We start from the raw sequence: 17,908 nt of genomic DNA, 5'->3' as shown, positions 1-17,908 counted from the left end.
CGCTCCAAAAATCTGGAACTCCATCTCCCCCCCCACATCAGAACAACCCCCTCATTTCCAAAATTTAAGAGCCTACTCAAAGCCCTCTTCCTCGACCGATCTTGAGCGTTCCGATAGAACCCAGGTAGCTCCTCAGCCGACACTCCAACCTACCTCAAACCTCGCGACAGACGACACTGATTCGAATCTGCAGACTTATCCTGCATCCTCTTCTCCTATGCCCCTTCGCCCACTCGCTTGTTCCCTTCCCTGCTTGAACCCTCATGTTTTACCATTCACCTGTATCATATGTTTGCTCATTACTGTATATGCTGTGAAGCGCTCTGATACCCCCGGGTCCAGCTAGCGCTTTACAAAACTTATAATAAATAAATAAATAAATAAATAGTGCTAAATTGATGTTGGTGTAGTGTTTTAAAAGGCTTTCAATGCGTTTTAAGACATATAAGGGCAGTGAAAGGAGCAGACTTTCTCAACTTCCATGAAGGGAGTCAGAGCCACTTGCTAAACTGTGGCTCCTTTGCTTCTTATGTTCAGTGAAGCGCACAACATTCAAGTAAGCTTTTTAGGACTCTCACGTTTATTGAATGGATTGACAAAGCCTGCAGGTCTGGCTTTCCTTTGTGAAGGCATGTTAATAAAGGCAGTCACAATTCCTGTTCACATGTGTTGTATGCACCAGTGCTGCTTATCACATAAAGCCTGCCCTTTTGGGAGAGTTGTGGCGCCGCGGCCAGGGCGACTGACGTTGGAATCTGGGGATCAGGGTTCGATCCCCGGCGGCAGGTTAGCCCAGCACCATGTGACTCTGGGCAATAGCTCGCTTAATCTTCCCGACGGCCCCCAGCGCCTAGAGACCCTTACGGGTGATTGTGCGCTTTACAAATGTGGACTTTTTTTAAACTTTTTTTTGGCTTTGTATTGCTGGGAAATAGGTTGCATCAAAGAATTGTTTGTGTATAGGATCACCAGATTGTTAAAACTAAAAACTGAGACATTCCTCAAATGCAGAATGGGACTACAGTTTTGCATCGAGTGAGGAGCACAGAATGACAATTGATAATGGTGACATACTTAGAAAACAGGGAGAGTGAGGCATTAAGGTAAACTAAATGCAATTTTTACGCAGTCTCATCAGTGTTTACTAAATTGCTTTTTTCTTTGGGCTACTAACTTAATTCTGCACTGTAACACATGATAACGTGCCTCCCTCGGTGGTTATTCAACCTACTTTGATAACTGGAACATATGCTACATTTCGTGAAATTTGTTGGGGAAAATGGTGAAAAAAACAAACTATTTTTTTTCAATCCGGGACGCCTCGTTACCCTGTTTCTGTACAGAATGTGTATAGGACATATATAATTCAGTGTGACAAACAGAATGATGTTTGAGTGTACTTTCAAGATGTAAAATAGTCCCTTATTCATTCCAAACGAGGCGCTTACTGGAAGGCGGAATGATACATTAGATAACAAATAGCATGAGGTAAATGAGCGTACTCCTCTGGGTAGTGCCAAAGCCCACTATATACATTGTAAAGACATTAAAGCAAGGCCTAAAAACTGAACACACGATTTGAAAGGAATAAAGAGGCACGATTCTTTGAACACCGGTTTGGGTGTATATATAGTTTAACTGTTACAATTCAGCTGGCATCCAAACACCTCGCTCATGCTGTGTATTTTAAAATCCCACCTTGCACTCGCTCGATGAAGTGATTTTCTCTGTGGCCTTGAGTAGTTTCGACTGATTTCTTCTGCTGTTCAGCAGCAGAGTCTGTCCCCAGTGGAACACTCTGCCTGCCCCGCGATCCCCTGAATAAACATCAGTCCCGACTCTGTTGCTAAGTGGAAATTCATCTGCTGGTGCAGCCGCCTCGTGCGGCCTCCTCGCTGCAGACACTCAGTGCATTCATGTCTGTAGCGATAGACTCTGTTTACTCAGCGTGGACCACAATATTGAACCGCGAGAGCGAGGCATATGTGTTTCTGCATGTACTTTACATTTTTCAAAAGCTCAATACATTCGGCATATTGCAAAAAAATGGTGCGAGATGTAAGTTTGCCAGCAAGCATTTTCACTCAGCATTTTCCTGACAGTAGGCTTTTTACGTCGAAAGCATCAACATATTGTAACATCAAACAAAGGCGCGACTGTGACAAACTACTGCCAAATGTGACACAGTCAGTGCTTAATTTGTAAACAAATAAGTGGCAGGGCTTTTGTCAGGAGGCCACTGCAGCTTGCACCACGCATTCTCTCACCATGCTGCCAATGATGGTAACACAACTACTAACCATCACACTCCTACAAGTGTAGCAGTTCGGACTATTTCAGGCCCCCAAAGCTATAAGAATGGCACCCCGACAGCAAGTTGGGGTAAAAAAAATTTGTTGTATCGGCATGCGGGGAAAAAACATGCGTTGTAACGTCATACAACCATAAGTAACTGTTGTTGTGGTCATCTGTAAAATAGCTAGACAGCGCCACCATGTGGCAGGCTGTCACAGTACTGGTGCAGACAATTAAATACCGGTGCCGAGCCCTGGAAACCACTGGCTCAAATTAAGCACTGGACACAGTCAAGGTGATAATGAAAAACTGGATACAGCATCATTTAGACAACTGAAACTAATCACGCTGCAGTACGTGTTGACTGTGGTCAGGCAGATGAGCAGAGAAGTGAGGTCGCCTTACTTGTGAGCTGTCAAGCAGTGCAGTCTGCCTTTTTATATCCTGGGTCCTATATGTGAGCTGTGAAGCGGGGTAGTCAGGCCTCTCTAAACTGTTGCCTGCACATGAGCTGTCAGGCAGTGCTGTCCGAAAGCTGTATTCTAGACCCTACATGTGCGCTGTGATGGGGGTAGTTTGGCTATACATTGGTCGTTCATACAGCCTTTGTGAGCTGTCTAGCGGTGCAACCATGCCCTACCTGTAAGATGTCAAGAAATGTAACCAGGCTGCTGTGTGGCTGGCCTTACAATATGTGAGCTGTGAAGCGAGGTCGTCAGGCCGCTCTATACTGTTGCCTTCACTGGAACTGCCAAGCAGTGCAGTCTGATTGGTCCATGCTTAGCCCTACATGTGCGCAGTCAAGCAATGTAGTCTGACTGTTATATATTCAACCTGGTGTGTATGCTTTCAAATTGTGTATTTGGACTGCTATATACTGGGCCCTACGTGTGAGCTTTGAAACCAGATAGTCAGGCTGCTACGTACTGTTGCATGTACGTGAGCTATCAAGCGGTGCAGTCTACCTGCTATTTGCTGGGCCCTACATGTGAGCTGTGAAGGTGAGTAGTCAAGCTGTTATATACTGTCTGCTCTATATGAGCTGTCAAGTGGTGCAGTCTGCCTATTTATGCTGGGCCCTCCATGTGATCTGCCAAGCAGGCCGCTATATACCAGGTCCTGTATGTGGGCTGTCAAGCACGGTTGTCAAGCTGCTATCTGCCTCACCCTACATGTGAGCTGTCAACCAGCTCAGCCAGGCCACTGGACACTGGCTCTGCATATGAGATAGCAAGACGTTCAGTCTACCCCTACATGTGAGTTGTGAAGCAGAGTAGTTAAACTGCTTTTTGTGTGACCCACCAGGAGAGCTATGAAGCAGTAGAGTCCGGCTGCTATATACTGGGTCCACCACCTGAGGCGTGAAGCAGGGTAGACCAGCCCCCACATAGGTGGTAATATAGTCCAGCTATTACACTGCACCTAATCACGTCAAGAACTCTAGCAACTGTTCCCAGTTCTACACTGTACCCTTGCCCCCTTATATCCCCAGGCACCTGGTTGCATAATAGCCACTCTCAACCCTGTGGATTGCCTCCTCTTCCCCAACTACCCAGACCCCTGAGATCTGCCAGGACACCCTACTTTTGTGCCTGGATTCTTTAGTGATCTACCACTCTGTACCTGGGTAAGGTTCGTTTTTACCACCAGCCCCCTTGTCCCATGTTGACAAGTGAACTATTATACTCCACGCTGAGATACAGTCTGTATATTACTATGCTTTGCCACCACCTTCCTTTGCATTCATTGAACTTCGATGACTGTTTGTATTTCATAGCGGGTTACACCCTTCTACTGCTTTGTGAATTGTTATGGCACCTGGATTATCCAGAGTTCTGCCTCAGGTACAACATACATATTGATAATTGAAGTCCTTAGCACATACTAAATTGTCTGTTCCAGACTTTTATTTGCAGTTTTAAGTATCGCATACACCCATGTGTATCATAACACTTTACATGAGAACGATTTGTACTGCATGCATGAAAGTTATGCAACTGCAGTTTAGAGGTACATCAAAGGTAGGTTATCAGTTTTCAGTTTTTAACGTCTTTATTTCGATTTTTCATCATAAAAGACACATATATACAAAAAAATTTACATAATCTACAATGGATACATCAGAGTCATAACGATATAAATATTTAAATACATGTAGTAATCAAAAAAAGAAAGGAAGAGAAACAAAACCAATCCATTGAAGACAAAACAAATAAAGTTAAGATCTCAATTAAACGTGCATATAAAGACGTCGAAAAAGATAATAAAATCATTTGATCATATATAAAATTAGCAGATCATCAATACTATTAAATTCATAGACCAAGGAAACAGTCAGGGAACATAGTATACAGGTTATTTGGATCGTGATTTATGAACTGATTGACTTGATTGACTTAGACCTTATCAGCCAAGCCCACCCGAGGAATTTCGCCACCCCTATAGTTAGCCATTCAGAAGTATTCGTTTTCAAGGTGTACAATGCTTCACTGCTCACTCGGGTGTTTAGTCTAGAACATACAGGTTTCAGCCACTTATTACGGGGTTCGCAATAGGCAGTACAAACAAATAAAAAATGGCCTAGTGTTTCTTCACAAGCGGCACAACAGGGACAGAAGCTAGACTCCCGCCTCTGCCAGCCGCTACTAAAGGCCCTCAGGGGCAACGAGCCCACACGGAACTGATGATACAGTTTCCTGTCTAATGTTTTAAGGATTGCATCCCAATATACTTCTTTATTAGGAATTACTTTGTGGAGCAAGAACTGGCCTGTCAAGTTCATTTTCTCGGAAAGTGCAACATGTTCCGTTTTTACCATGGACCAGAAGAAGTGTTTGAATTCATCCTTGGTAGGAAAGTTTTGGGAACCCGGCTCTGACCATAGCAAGGGTAGGCCCATTTCAGTAAGGGTGTTCTTAATTTGCTTTAGCCAAGGTATGTTACCTGCCCCTTGTTGCAGTCTCACATCATGCAACTCACGGGCAAACATGGCCAGTTCCGGGGTGGACCATATGCGTCTCCATAGAGCCACCATCCTATACTGGGCCTGATGTTTAATGCTGTGCAAGCCCATGTCCATCAAAAGTGGAAGGACTGGTGTTGATGGGGGGAGACTAACTAGGTTACGAAGAAATTTATTCTGTATCCTATCCAGGACAGCCAAGTCCACACAACCCCAGATATCTGCCCCATACAATATCGCTGAGCTGATTTTTGCACTATAAATTTTGAGCGCGGGCAGTACTCTTTTGGTCAGAGAGCACCGCTGCTCTTTTACTAGACAACCAGTCAAGCGGGCAAATTTCAAACAGAGTGCCTCTACTTGCTCTTTCCATTTCAACCTATAATCCAAAGTAACTCCGAGATAAGTCATTACATCGACCTGTTCCAATCTGGACCCATTCATTAAAATGTTGCCCCTCAATGGCTTTTTCTTGGTCAAGACCATAAACTTGGTTTTGTTAATGTTAATCTCAAGATCATTCAAATTACAAAAGTCCATAAATTTATTTATTGCAACCTGTAAACCCTTCTGCGTTTTGGCCAATATAAGGGTATCGTCTGCAAAAATTAAAAGGGGGAATTTTGTCCCACCCAGTGAAGGAGCATCAGTGGGGGTGTTTGAAAGAAACTCAACCACCTGATTAATGAAGAGCACAAATAGGGTGGGGGCCAGGACACAACCCTGCCTCACACCACGAGTCACGGGGAAGGATTCAGTGACCTGGCCCTGACGACCCCATCTGACCCTTGCAAAGTTACCCTCATGCATTCTAATGGTAAGATCTAAAAGTGCAGAAGGAACCCCCATCCTTCTCAATGCAGCCCACATCTTCCCTCTAGGAACCAGATCGAACGCTGATTTGAGATCCACAAAAGCAGCGAAGATCTTCCCATCTCTCAGTAACACAGTTTTCCAATAAATCATGACAAATCTTAAGATCTGATCAACTGTGCTAATGTGTGCCCTAAACCCAGCCTGCATTGGAGACAGGATATCTACGTCTATCATCCACAAATGAATTTTCCCCAACAACATTCTGGCTATTACTTTTTGAAGGGCGTCGATGAGACTGATGGGACGATAATTTCCCGGATCCGATCTGTCCCCTTTTTTATGCACTGGCAAAATCTCGGCCCCTTTCCAGGAATTTGGGATCCTAGTGCCCCTAGCTATAGCATTTGCTAATGTTAATATATACGGGACCCAGTGTTTTTGATCATATTTGAAGAGGTCCGCGGGGATACAATCTATGCCGGGGGCTTTGCCATTCTGCACTTGTTTAAGAGCAGAGATGGCCTCGGTTTCTGTAAAAACAACGTGATCAAATGAGGGCAATTCAGACTGCACACTGGCATCTTCCCTAATGGTAGTAAGGGAGGTCCGTTCCGTGTGGCTGAACTGCGCCTCGTAATGTTTGACCCATTGCTCTGCTGGAACGTAGTTTACCGGACTATGTAGTTCCCCCGATTCTCCCCATTTCACAACCTCCCAAAATCGTTGTTGGTTGGATGAGGTACTTGCCTGGTATAAATCCAACCAACGCTGGTCATCCCATCTAGTTTTTGCCTCTTTTAATGCCTTCTTATAATTCACCCTAGCTATCCTTATATCCACACATGATTTGGATTTAATGGCACTTAGCAGAGAGCTGTGGGCAATACCACAGGTCTTATCGTACCATTTCAGCCTAGGATGTGCTTGGGCTTTGTTACTTCCTCCCTTAACGGTTTTAATAAAAAAAGACTTAATTTTATTAAAAAGAGTCTCATGAATTGTACCAATTTGGTCAAGTGAAGTACCAGCATCTAGTATGGGTGCCATCTGTTTTGTGGCCGCTAAGACCTCCATGGCAACGCTGCTAATAGTAGCAGTGCTGTCTTGGAGCCCAGCCCAAAGGTAGGTTATAAAAAGCACACGTTAAACAGGCCATTGGCAAAGCCAATAGGTCTGGTGTTTGCTACCAGCCTTTTGGCAATTCTTGTTTTGTCATGGTTTTTCCATTTTACAAAACTTTATTGTTCTGGAAGCAGCGGGGCCTAGTCAAATCGAAAAAAATAAAAAAGACATTGTCTAAAGTAAAAAAAAAAGTTGGGGTCAAAAAGTACACATTCCACTAGCATTCAGTGGCACTGAAGGGCACAACTTTTTGTGTGGATGTGCTCCTTTGAAAGGGCACTATACCATAACTCCCAGTGAAGTCAGTCAATGGCTAAAGTTGTCTGACACACTGCCCCTTGATTCATGCTGGAGTGGGTGAAAGAAAAATGTGGCTGACACAATCACAGACTAATGTATGAAGTCTGGCTGAAAACCCCTCTAAGTAAGTATGCTATACATACCAGTTGGTCTGGCAGCCACTTGCCTTTGAGAAAGAATGTAGGGGGGGGAAAGGCAAGACAGAAGGGGAGGAAGGAAGGCAGGCAAAAAGTGAAGGAAGGCAGACAAAAAGGCCAGGATGGAAGAAAAGAAAGAAGGATGAAGGAAAAAAGAAAGAAAGCAAAAAAGGAAGGGAGATAGAGAGAAGGAACAGGGGAAAAAATGAGAAAAAAGGAATGAAAGAAAGAAATAAGGCAAAAAATAAAGGAAAATGTAAAAAAGAAGGTAAAAAAGAAACAATTAAGGAAAGAAAAAATAAAAGACAAGAAAGAAAGAAAAGAAAAACCAGGCAAAAACAAATGGAAGAAAACAGGAAAGAAGGCAAAAAGGAAAGCAAGAAAGAAGGAACGGAAGAAGGAAAGAAAACAAAATAAGGCAAGAAAGAACGAAGGCCAAGAAAGTAAGGACGAAAGAAGGGAAATAAGGAAAGAAGGAAAAAGAAAGAAAGAAGGTAAAAAGAAAGGAGAGAAAAAACTAAAGAAGGAAAAAGAAAAAGGAAAGAAAGACATAACAAAAGAAAAAGGAAAGAAAATGAAAGGCAAAATAAGGAGAGAAAGAAGCGGAGAAAGAAAGGAAGAAAAAGGACAGAGGGCAAAAAAGAAAGAACTAAAGAAAAAGGCAAAGAAAGAAGGCAATTAAGAAAAAGAAGGACAGAAATAAGGAGAGAAGACAAGGAAAATCAAAGAAAGAAAAATCAAGGAAAGAAGATGGAAAGAAAGAAGGAAAGACGGTACACAGCATAAAATATTTTATACTAAAACTCACATTACACCCCACCTATGTTTAAATAAAAGTGTTACAAGGGTTTTGCAAATTAAACGCAATAAAGTTTGGTTTTCTTCCTGCGCAAACCATTGGTTATACTTAGTCCGGGAACACAATATGGTATACTGTGAAATACCAGTAGTCTGACAAACAAAGGCCATTCAAAAAGAAAATTATAGCAGCATTGTTAGGATACAGGAATTGATACAGCTGTAATGCGCCCTGTGCTCACTTCAAAGGCGGTCTGCAATCATATCAGGCAATACTAAAGAAATGACAAAGTAAAAAAAAACGTAAACACTAGCACTGAAAAGAACTTCCTTGTGTGCGACTATGCTCCTTCTGAAAGCCAAGTGTAGTCCCTCAAGGTGAAGTTAAACAGTGACTTATGTAGGTTGATCCATTGCCCCATGCTGGATGCTGCAGTGGGTGAAAGCAAAATGTGAATAACACAACAACAGACTAATAACTGAAGAGAGGTAGCTAAAAGGCCCTTTGAGTAGTATAATCAAAAGGTCTTGGGTAACGTCAGACGTAGACAAGCATTTGCAATGCAAGAGCTCTCTCATAAATGCTCTCTCATATACGCGAGACCTATTCCATGGAAAATTGTTGGCATCACGACAATGGGAGGGAGGGCGGGCGAGAGATGAGGCACGGACAACGGGAGAGAGTGCGGGAGAGAAGCACGGACAACTGGGAGGGAGGGGGGATTTTGAAGGCATGGACAGTGGGAGGGAGAGCGGGCGGGCTGGGAAGAAGGCACCAAAGCACGTTGTGCCTGCAGTAGGAGAACCTCATAAACTAAAATAGTACTCACAGTCTAAATAATACGTACTGTGTAACACTCGATGTACAGGTGCCAGTCGCCATGGGAGGTGACAAATGAAGAGGAGGCGGGACTTAGGAGGGACTAATAAGTCTATCGCTAAATCAGAAGCCCTTATTTAGGACAGACAATGACACAAGCCAATCGCAAATATGGGCGGAGAGTCGGCGGAGCTTCTAGTCACCTGCTCCTCTACAATAAGCCTCAGCGCATGCGCGCTGGCTCTAGGCTCGACGTAAAAACACACAAAGTAGGGTTGTTAGGATTGTAAATTAAGGTTAAGGTTAACGAGTTTCGCAAGAAAAGGATTAGAGTGAAAGTACGAACAATGTGCACCATTGTACTCAATCTACTTGAGGTAAGAGTGAAGGCAGTTGTCCAGTTTAAGTAAAATGAATCTCAACGATAAAATGGCAGCCTCATGTGGTGTCATAAATGCCCTTCATTTAGAAAGAAAAATCTTTATTGGCAATTCGTTTACAGCAATAGAACTAGATTGTGTCAGTACCTATAAAAGCTCATAGGGTAACAGTAGATGTATTAGTGCAAGACTGTAACATTGATTATTATGGAGAAGCAGGTGATTTCTTAGGGTGAGGTCATATATAAAGCAACAGAGAAAAACATATGTAAAGGTTACAACCTAAACTGTAAATGAACAATCTGGGACCCCAGGGGCGATATTAGAGGCACGGTAAAAACAGAAGTCAATATAAAAACAGAAGATAGAGAGAAAGAAAGGAAACAGCAGGGGTAGTGGCGAATATGGCTGAAGGTTTAGCGCCTCTCGACCAGCCGACCAGAAGGGTGCTTGTTACATGTGAGGTCTGCGAGTCCACACTCCTGGGCCCTTTTGGTAGTTCTCCGAGGAGGCCACCCTTGTGGCCCATGATAATTTCAGGGCCTTAAACTACATCAGCAACTATGATGGGGCAGTGGCGGCTCCTCTGCTAAGGTGGAGGAGCGTCGCCTCACTGCTTTTAAGCAGTATCACTTAAGGAAAAATAAAATAATAATAACTAAGTTATTATCATTTTATTTTTTCCTTGTTGCAGCAGCTTTGCTGGTGGGACGGGCGGGGCTGGGGAATAGATGAATGGTTTTCATTCCCTAACATTCATACACACTTTGCATGTGCTCCATGCAGGCTGTATTACAGCCTGCATGGAGAACATGCCCAGCCTCCCATTCTCTGGCTCAGCACCGATCCACGCGTAGTGATTGGCTATCGGGAGACTGGGAGCCGGGTGCTTCCTGTCCTGGAAGCGGGGAAGAGGACCGAGTGGAGGCAGCGGTGAGCTGCAGACAGGTAAGTGTGTATCTTTTTTTAATTTCATTCTTATGGAGCCAATGCAGTGTGAGATAAGTGTGGTGCAGATAATTGAACTTCGTGAACTTGAGGCGAGCGCTGCAAGACCTGTTCTACAGCCATCCCCATTGCTTGGTTGTCAGTACTTCCCCCCCTAAGCTTACTTCCCAGCGGGGCTTACTACATAGTGTGTGACTTGCATCCGCAGCCAATAGAGTTGTGTATAGCACTGTGATTACCTTACGACCCTAGCCATATTTCAGAGTCCGACCCTTTTTAATGTATACAGGTCCCCCCTCGAGAAGATTGTCGCCCCATTTGGGATCAAGCTTTTAACCTATGCGGACGACACGTAGCTGGTGGTATCCCTTAATCAGCATGACCATTCTCCCACTGACCTTTACACCTGTCTTAGTGACATAACAACATGGATGGATAAATCACACCTTAGGCTCAATAGTGAAAAGACTGAGATCATGGTCCTGGGCAACCAGTCACACTTTCGCCCTGAGTCCTTGTGGCCTCCCCGTATGGGCATGCCCCCTATCCCCAAGCATGAGATCAAGAGCTTGGGGATATGGTTGGACGAAGGTCTTAACTTTTTCACCCAATTGAGGAAAACGGCCGGAACCTGCTATGGTCTTCTACGGACCTCTAGAAAAATCCTCCCTCTGCTCCCTGCAAAATCCCCAAAATTACTGATTCAGGGCCTAGTGATGTCCCGATTGGACTATGGTAATGCCCTGTATCTAGGGGCCCACAACAAGGTGCTGGCGAAACTCCAGACTGTGCAAAACACCGCCGCCCGTCTTCTCACAGGGACACACAGCCGTTGCTCGGCCAAACCAGCCCTCAAATCACTGCATTGGCTGCCCATCCAGGAAAGGGTGCATTTTAAAGCCCTTTGCACCACCCATAAAATTCTACACAGAAAAGCCTCTCCCATCCTAAAGGACCTTATTGCCCCCCACAAAACCATCAGAACCCTTCGTTCCTCACTTTTAAACTTGGCTGCAGTGCCCAGAGTTAGGAAAGCCCGCTCTGGAGGCCGATTGTTTTCATACAATGCTTCCAAGTTATGGAATGCACTCCCCCTGACATCCGAGCCCAGCCCAACCTTCTTTCTTTTCGCAAGGCACTTAAGACTTGGTTGTTCCCTTAAACCCAATTTCCCTCTCAACCTTCTCTGATCTATCACTAGCGCTGGGACGCTCACGGGCAGCCATGCGCTTTACAAGTCTGTAAAATAAATAAATAAATAAAATAAAAATGCACTGTAGCCTGTGGTGCCGAGTTGGTATCTCTTGTCCCACTGCCCAAGTTTCCTGATCTCCAGGATAAGTGCATTGTAAGCCAAAAATTAGCCGGCTCCCAGACCATATACATCCTGCAGTACCTGAAAGGAGCACAGGTCACTATCATTGATTAGATCACCTATGCAGGACACCTCCACCTCTTGCCAGGGTGCCAAATCATGCAGCCTCGACAGGGCCCTCATCCCATGCAGGTCCGAAGCGGGAGCTGTGGAGCGTAAATGTCCTTCATAATGACTAAAATATTTCTCTGAAATCTTCCCATATGTATAGCAGAGAATTGAAAGTCATTGTGAGGGAGGGAAAGCGAGAGGCCTGTTTTGATGCACAGCATGCCCCATAGGCTAGGCAGCAGTCTCCATCACTTGAGACACACACCCATCCCACCAGAACGTACCCACAGCCCGCAGACTTTGAGACGGCATCAGGAGGAGTCACGTTCTCCATCCTCTGTTAATCCATCAAATTTACGGAACCAGGGGCTGGTCCACGGTAGGGAGTCGAGCTACAAACCAACCCTTGAGCGGGAGATGCACAGGCATTGTATCTCGCTCTAGGGTATCAGGCTGGAGGCCTTCCCAATGGGAAACATCCTTTACAATGCAACTTTTACCATGCAGTGCCTTTACGACGCAACTTTTACAACGCAAACCATTACAACGCATTGCGCTGGGGGGCGCTCTAGGATAGGGAATAGGTTTAATGTACTATCCAACACCTTCCCTACTATCCACGGGGACTGGAGTTGGAATAGTAAATTAAACAATTCACTATCCAGCGCCCCAAAGCACTATGCGTTGTAAAGGCATGCGTTGTAAAAACCGCGTTGTAAAGGCATGTTATGTAAAAGCATGCGTTGTAATGTCATACATCCCTTCCCAATATCTCAATTGCGAGCAAAACAAAATTCCATCTGCAAGCAGAGGTTAGGTGGTGTTTGTATGTGAGCACTGGTAGCAGTAGCGAGGCTGCAGCAATTGCCCTCAACCACATCCTCAAGTCGGCAGTGATTCCAAGTCCATTGATGTGAGGCGCAACTCTCCATCAGAGGTTTGGATAGGGCAGAGCCTGCATGCGGGTATCTGTAGCTTTACCACAGCAGAACTTACCTGCCTTTCACTGCATCCCCAAATCAGTGATCCTGAGTCCAGATAGGTGAGGCATAACTCCACATCACAACTGTGACTCTCGGACGTCCGATGGTGGTGGATGAGGGCGGAAGGGGCCTTAGGCATAGAGCACTGTGAAGGAGCTCCCATTCTTTCTGCCATCTTAGATTTATTGCACCTCGTTGCATTTAATCAACAACCTGCCTCGAACCCTGGCTATCGATAAAATGCAATCTGTGATATGCTGCTTCTTTGCTTCTACCTGCTTCCTACTCTCTACCTCTCTACTCTCTATTATTTTGGGAAATTGACATTTTCATGACGATTCACAAACTGCTTCCCGGTTGTTTCCAATATGCAGCCAGTTGCCTGCACCCTACTGTCTGCGCAGCTAATTTAGGCTAAATAAATGAATCACATTCAAAGCTTGCTCATCAACACACCTCCACGGCGGGACATGTCCACTAATTTGCCCCATTAGTCTTCTTTGTTTCAAGTAATTAATGACAAAAGAATATCCAAATGCTGCTATTTAACAAATATATTTGTTACACCTTTCTACCTAAAGTGGAGCCATATTTCTCTGTGTTTACCCTTGGGAAAATGGAGGCGTAGACAAGAATATCATAAAGATCAAGTGATTGGGGCACAATTTTCAATTAATTAACATCAAATCGAGTATGTCTCCTCAAACCGTTTGTTGTTCCTCTGGTTTCTTATTCTCTTAGACTGTCACCGTTGACAACGTCTTCAGTACAGCTACAATTGCTGAGCTAGCTAAGCCTGGGTTTAAGGATGCATCCCTTTTATGTCAATGGCTGTGTTTACACTGGACTCGTTTTTAATTAAAACGTTGAGTTGCCGGTCATAAACCTCAGCTATAGGAAACCTTTTTAGGGTTTTTGTTGTACTTTCATGTTAATTGTTTAGGAAAGTATCTCTGTTGCGTGTGGTAGATTGTAGCTTCTTCATGCTGGGAACCTTGATTTTTTTTCATTGTTCCAAAAGGAAAAAAATCCAGCTAGTAAGCTACTCATTGCCAGCTGAAATTAAAACTGTAAATCCATTTACAGGTGACTCAAAAGCAACATTTTGTTTCTATTCATTAAATGTTAACCAAAACATGAGTAGACATTCATGCTATACGGGGACGATCTTACCATTACTAATGTCCCAAAAATGGATTAACTCCACTTAGATTTCAGGAAGCGCAACTAACCATGTTTAATACGACCGAGATAATTGTGGATTGTCCTAATATAGTTCCACATGCCTTGTTTGAACATTTGTTTAATACTTTTGAAGACTTTTATAAGACCGTTATATGGGCAAATTCACAAATACTTTGAAAATGTACAAATAAAAGACTCATGGCTATTATTTACCTAGATTTCCAACTTTTCTGGGGGAAACAAACATCCATCGGAATGCTTGTGAATATCAGCAAGTTTCAACTTGGCTGCCTTCCCAATAACCCACTCCCCGGGCGTCCCATAGTAAAAGCCACAGGAGTAGTTTATTTCACAGTGTCCTCTTGTTGCTTGTTCGCACAGTTCTATTAAAGGGCACTTCAATTCTGTATCGATAATGGGGCAGAAGTGAGCCACCTCAGGGCACCAGGTTGCTGGAATGAGAGCTGTTAATGGCACTATTTCCTGTGCTGGCAAAGAGCTAAGTTTAATTATACTGTTTTGTAATGCCGGTTTGTTACCTGCTGTTACTAGAATGAGAAGGGAAGTGTACGTTTTCATTATTTATGGACTCACATAAATAGATAATGAGAGATTTCTCGGCCTATGCCCATGCCATCTCCACATATGTTGCCTCAGATTATGTAAACTCTCAGTAGCTTCACGCGACCTAGATTTTAAATTCTAAAAAAAGGGACATTTGGTAAGACAAATGATGACTTTTGAGTGTGTGTTCTGTTACAGTACATTGGTGTTAATTTTCTGTAGAGGACCAGGAAGCATTTACAAATATGTAATGACTACAATAGCAGGGTTTGTGCCCAAATTGGGTGGGCAGACATTCCAGCAGAGATGGAGCCAGGAGATATTTTCAGTCCCCTCCATTTAGATTACCACGCCTATATATTCAGTGCCTTGTAGCAGCCTTCTATTGCATAATTTGTACCTGTACGTTTGACTAATATGTAAGAAAATGCCGCTTAACAAATAAAAAAAATATAGGCAGCTATGAGGAAACGTACCCTGTAAACATACCTTTTCACTAACTACATTCAAAGTTAATTCTAAAAAAAAAGGTATTTAACATTTTTAAGAGATACACAACCAATCACTATGTTTCCAGTACAAACATGGATCAAGTACACATATTTGCACTTAATATCCATCAGAATAATAATGGTCACTACTGCTTCTGAAACTTTGAACATTGACAGTATAAGCTGGTCAGAGGCAACACTCATTTATACCCTGTTCCCTCTGCATATATACCCTAATTTCCCCTTGAGGCATTCGCATTCGCATTCCTTTCCACATCTGTATCCGTCGTCACACTTCATGCCTCCTAGGTTTGTTGTATGGTGTCCCAATGCGGTCAACTTCTGAATCATTTCTTCCCATGTCTCTAGAGCTTCCTTTGCTCCTCTTCTGCTATCACACACTCAATCAAGACTCTACCATACTTCAACTGTGGCCCATGGGGACGCATTCAGTGTATTGCAAGGTTGTATTTGCTACTGTTGCACAGAAAGCTGCACATTTATACCCTATTTTCCCCTCCTTAGGGCCTGGGACCACCCAGTAGCCACTTCTCTGTAAGTTTGGGCATGTTAGGTGCAAAACCTTCACTGCATTTTCGCCAAAATAGCTAGAATTTTACAGGACCATAGAATATGAAGGAAAAACGACTTCTGGTGCTCCACAACAGGGGTATATAGATTCCCTCTCTGGGTATATCCATCCCAATTTGAAAGGAGTAAGGTAAAGCCATTGTAAAGAGTTAAACTACAGCTTAGCTGGAGTTAAACTCTGTATTTGGTTCTACATTGTCTTCTGCCAAAGCTGCTCTGATGGGTCTTTCTTCCCTCAGTGCTTTGTATATGCTTGATACAAGCCTACCCTTGTGAGAGATCCAGCATCATGACCAGTGTGCTTGTTGACTGTGAAGCATCTGGGAACTGCATCCAAATTTATATCACTGTTTGTGCTAATCTTGTGTATTGTAGAGATTGGTCCTGTCTCCCTCCAAAGACCCGCTGTGTTTCCGCATAGGGATTACATTATCCCCCAGAATATAGATCCCCCCAATGTCTCGCATACACCTTCTCTCTATTGTGCAATTGACATATAACAACTCGCACTCCAAAATGGCTGTAGATGTCATATATATATGTCCATATCAGGTGCATTTGGAGGTCTTCTCAGTATCTCATACTCACTCCCCTAGCTTACATTTTTCGTTGTTTATCCCGGGGCCTGAGAGCACTCAAACGCTCCAACTCTCTTACCATCAGAGGTTTTGAGTCTGTTGGTTGTTCTTCTACAAACATTGAAGTTCAGTGAGTATTTGCTCTTATTGCAATCCCCTATTCTTGAATCATAGATCTCAGCCTAATTTCTATCACTTAAACCGCCATTGGCAATTAGAGTTAACTATAACTGTAGTTACATCACTGTTGTTTTAAGAGTGTTTGATCCTGCACAACGTTCTCACAAGCAATATTATTAATAAAAATTATACGTTTTTGAAAACGAAGCTTCCTGCCTTATCTATGCTTACTTGGACAGCTCCTTTACCATTGTTAATCTTGACGTCGAGACTGGGTCATTAAAACACAATGAAAACTTTAATAGATTGCAGTGTTGAACAAGTTTCCATACTAACAACTCCTAAAATGATGTTAATGAATGCATCATTGTAAGTTAAGGGACATGTTTCAGGCCTACTCTCCTGGAAATTGTAGCAGCACAGTCAAGAGCAGCTTACTTATACATGGTCATCTTGCTTCATATGAAACTGATTTGGCAACTGTATTTCTCTACAAGGACTGGTCCGCTCTGTATGACAATTTGAACTTTCTGGTCTTTCAAAGTATCGTGTAGATTGTTTGAAATCAGAAGATTGGGCATTGTTTGTTCTTCCTGTTTAAAACATGTGATCTTGTTTTCTCTTTGCAGGGCTGAAAGAACTTCACTGATTCGCCGGATGACAACAAAAACACACCTAAACTGTTGATGTCCACTGTTGTATCATCGAAACTCAACTTTAAGCAAAAGGTTAGTCACTGTTTATGGGACCATAGCCTTCTTGTTACTGGTTATGTAAGCAACTCACATTAATAGTAATTGTATCCTGTAATCTATGTACCTCATTTGTATCTATTATTTTTATAATTGCAATGCTGTGTGTTCCATTAAGATTCTTTATTTTGGAATCAATGTGATCTTAGTTGAGCAGAGTGAAAACAGACCTGGTGAAGCTGCAAGCAGTTAGGCCAAGCACCCATTCTCCTTCAATCCTATTCATATGGTGTCGCTCACAGAGCAGGTCCAAGGGTTTATGCCACCATAATCAAGGGAGTATTCTCTCCCCTCCTCCATCACCGAACAGTCTTTGATACATAGTGTTGCAATCTTGTGGCGCCTTTAGTAGTGCTTTCGTTGGTGGGCTAATCTGACCCCCCGCCACCAAATCCCCCCCTCCCCCCCCCCGCGTTTTTTTTTGGTTTTGGGTGGCAAATTTCGCGGCCAAATAAAACAGAGACCTCAAAATTCACAGTATTTGTGCGGTGGGCTCCCCACAAAAGTATTGCAGACTTGTGCTTTCAAATGGTCTGCAGGGTCAGCAGGGGGCACACAAAGGTGTGAGGCGGCCTGCAGGCTAATTGCTCAGGAGGGGGCGAGGTGCATTTCAAAGGCAGTCGGCAGAGTAATTTATCAC

The 17,908-nt window shown here is 43.5% G+C and overlaps 1 protein-coding gene across 13 annotated transcripts in view; it reads left to right on the top strand.

Moving 5' to 3' along the window:
- INPP4A (inositol polyphosphate-4-phosphatase type I A) overlaps nt 1–17,908 on the top strand; it is a 1,031,799-nt gene that overhangs the window by 294,680 nt on the left and 719,211 nt on the right. For all 13 annotated transcript variants that reach the window (XM_078658189.1, XM_078658185.1, XM_078658188.1 and 10 more), the window contains one exon: nt 17,146–17,244. The gene's annotated coding sequence lies outside the window, so the exon portion shown is untranslated. The remainder of the gene's footprint in view (nt 1–17,145; nt 17,245–17,908) is intronic.

This window comes from Lissotriton helveticus, chromosome 8 (assembly GCF_964261635.1).
Source record: "Lissotriton helveticus chromosome 8, aLisHel1.1, whole genome shotgun sequence".
NCBI classification, from domain to species: Eukaryota; Metazoa; Chordata; class Amphibia; order Caudata; family Salamandridae; genus Lissotriton; species Lissotriton helveticus.
Note: the sequence above shows the minus strand (reverse complement) of the source record. Positions and strands in the feature narration are given on the sequence as shown.